The sequence below is a fragment of the Pagrus major genome, chromosome 18 (assembly GCF_040436345.1).
Source record: "Pagrus major chromosome 18, Pma_NU_1.0".
Lineage (NCBI taxonomy): Eukaryota > Metazoa > Chordata > Actinopteri > Spariformes > Sparidae > Pagrus > Pagrus major.
In genome coordinates this window covers 14,814,220-14,816,719 of record NC_133232.1, presented here as the reverse complement: position 1 = coordinate 14,816,719, position 2,500 = coordinate 14,814,220, and the positions used below count along the sequence as shown (strand labels likewise).

The following is a 2,500-nucleotide window of genomic DNA, read 5'->3' as shown; positions in this document are numbered from 1 at the left end:
GTTGGAACATTGGGTACATGGCCATCATAAAAGTATTTCCCATTTTCTCAAGAGATTCTAATCTCCAAAGATAAACACACAATTGGATTCAGTCAGTAAAGATTGTACCCACAAGGAATTCAGTCAAACTGCTTAACGGTACCACATTTTCCGTCAAGGATGAACTCTATTTGCGCTGCCTCTCCCATGCAGAAACTTGCATTTGTCGCAGCTCTGCAGTGACAGTTTGTAGTAAGCCGTGCAAATTGACGTCGACTGTTCTAAACAGTGTGGCGTTGTTGGCAGGATTCGAACCTGCGCGGGGAGACCCCAATGGATTTCTAGTCCATCGCCTTAACCACTCGGCCACAACAACTGGAAAAAGCACAGCCTGAACCATTCTCTTGTACGTTTCACTACCATTTAATCTGACAAACATTCACAGAAAATGATATCTTTCATTGAGCCATATTTGTCAGGGCAGTTGTACGCTTTTGTTTTGGCATACGCCAATCCCAACCCAGACCTTGGGATTAACTACCAGCAAATATGTTGAAGAGAGATGACAGAAATAAGCAAATTGCGTAGTTCATCGCCACCAAATACAAGCAACTATGGTCTGTGCGTTGCTGTACAAAAAATCTTCAACCAGTTGCCCCCTTTCTCATTCTTGGAAGTGTTTGTCATTTTCTGTGCCCCTCAGGCAAATAGTCAAAGAAACAGAACATGCTTTGTGGTCCTTGAATGTGTGAAACGATACTGCTGACAGCAAGGTTCAAATTAGCACGTCTCTGTCGCCCATTCCAGTGGTGCTCCAATTCTTCCAGCCTTCAGACTGAGTAGCCTCAAACTTTACTGGCAGTGCTAGCGCAATGACAGGACTTGTTGGAGATGCCGGGGATTGAACCCGGGACCTCATACATGCAAAGCACGCGCTCTACCACTGAACTACACCCCCTTTCCGGCATTTCAAAGAGCGACCTGAAAAAATGAAACGAGCATATCAAGTTTGGTGAACGACGTTTTTGTTGAAAAAAGATTGTAAATTCTGATGACCGGTCTTTACAAAACTTATTGCAACAAAGTGGACCTAGCCAATGAAAGAGTGATGTCACATTAGTTTGAACACATTGACTTCACAGGCCCGATTGTGATGTCACCAAAGACGGAACACATCCAATTGTGACATCACAATAGACTTAACCCTTCAATGATGAACTGCCCACGTCCAACTGTGACGTCACAATGGACTGGACACATCCCAATGGGATGTAACGCTGGAGGTTAGAATGATATGCAACAGAGTTACATCCCAAAGCAACAGAAAAAAACAAAACAGTTTAGATGGCCAGGAATCAAAGCCTTGTCAAATGCTTGGAAGACAGCTGGGCTTGCCACTACAGCAGTAAAGACTGCAGATAAAGAGCTGCGATAACATTTTCACACCACGGCACAAATACTGTCAAATGGAAGAGAGCCTCTGCGATGGCTGGGAATCGAACCCAGGTCAACTGCTTGGAAGGCAGCTATGCTCACCACTATACCACCATCGCTGTTGGGCGGGAGGAGATTTTCCTGAGAACATCAGCATGAGAAATTGGGGTTTGAAGAAAAGACAATGATGTGGTTTACCTTAATGATTAGAACTTGTACTGCACCTTACTGTAACACAGTAGAGACTGAAGATCATTTTGGCTTCATACAAGACATCATACAAGCTTCACACCAAACAATGTGTCTTTGTGAACAGAGCAGCGCTTTCCAAGCCCTGTGTTTCCTCGAGCATTCATGTAAACATAAGTGCCTGCTACAGTTGGAACATTGGGTACATGGCCATCATAAAAGTATTTCCCATTTTCTCAAGAGATTCTAATCTCCAAAGATAAACACACAATTGGATTCAGTCAGTAAAGATTGTACCCACAAGGAATTCAGTCAAACTGCTTAACGGTACCACATTTTCCGTCAAGGATGAACTCTATTTGCGCTGCCTCTCCCATGCAGAAACTTGCATTTGTCGCAGCTCTGCAGTGACAGTTTGTAGTAAGCCGTGCAAATTGACGTCGACTGTTCTAAACAGTGTGGCGTTGTTGGCAGGATTCGAACCTGCGCGGGGAGACCCCAATGGATTTCTAGTCCATCGCCTTAACCACTCGGCCACAACAACTGGAAAAAGCACAGCCTGAACCATTCTCTTGTACGTATCACTACCATTTAATCTGACAAACATTCACAGAAAATGATATCTTTCATTGAGCCATATTTGTCAGGGCAGTTGTACGCTTTTGTTTTGGCATACGCCAATCCCAACCCAGACCTTGGGATTAACTACCAGCAAATATGTTGAAGAGAGATGACAGAAATAAGCAAATTGCGTAGTTCATCGCCACCAAATACAAGCAACTATGGTCTGTGCGTTGCTGTACAAAAAATCTTCAACCAGTTGCCCCCTTTCTCATTCTTGGAAGTGTTTGTCATTTTCTGTGCCCCTCAGGCAAATAGTCAAAGAAACAGAACATGC

General features: G+C 43.9%; 4 non-coding genes across 4 annotated transcripts; all 4 read right to left on the bottom strand.

Annotated features, from left to right (window-relative positions):
* Window positions 1-273: 273 nt before the first annotated feature.
* trnas-aga (transfer RNA serine (anticodon AGA)) lies at window positions 274-355 on the bottom strand. The gene has a single exon. It is a non-coding gene; the product is annotated as a tRNA-Ser (tRNA).
* A 510-nt stretch (window positions 356-865) lies between these two features.
* Window positions 866-937, bottom strand: trnaa-ugc (transfer RNA alanine (anticodon UGC)). Its single transcript has one exon. It is a non-coding gene; the product is annotated as a tRNA-Ala (tRNA).
* Window positions 938-1,460: 523 nt separating this feature from the next.
* Window positions 1,461-1,532, bottom strand: trnag-ucc (transfer RNA glycine (anticodon UCC)). Its single transcript has one exon. It is a non-coding gene; the product is annotated as a tRNA-Gly (tRNA).
* A 532-nt stretch (window positions 1,533-2,064) lies between these two features.
* Window positions 2,065-2,146, bottom strand: trnas-aga (transfer RNA serine (anticodon AGA)). Its single transcript has one exon. It is a non-coding gene; the product is annotated as a tRNA-Ser (tRNA).
* Between the last annotated feature and the right edge of the window lie 354 nt (window positions 2,147-2,500).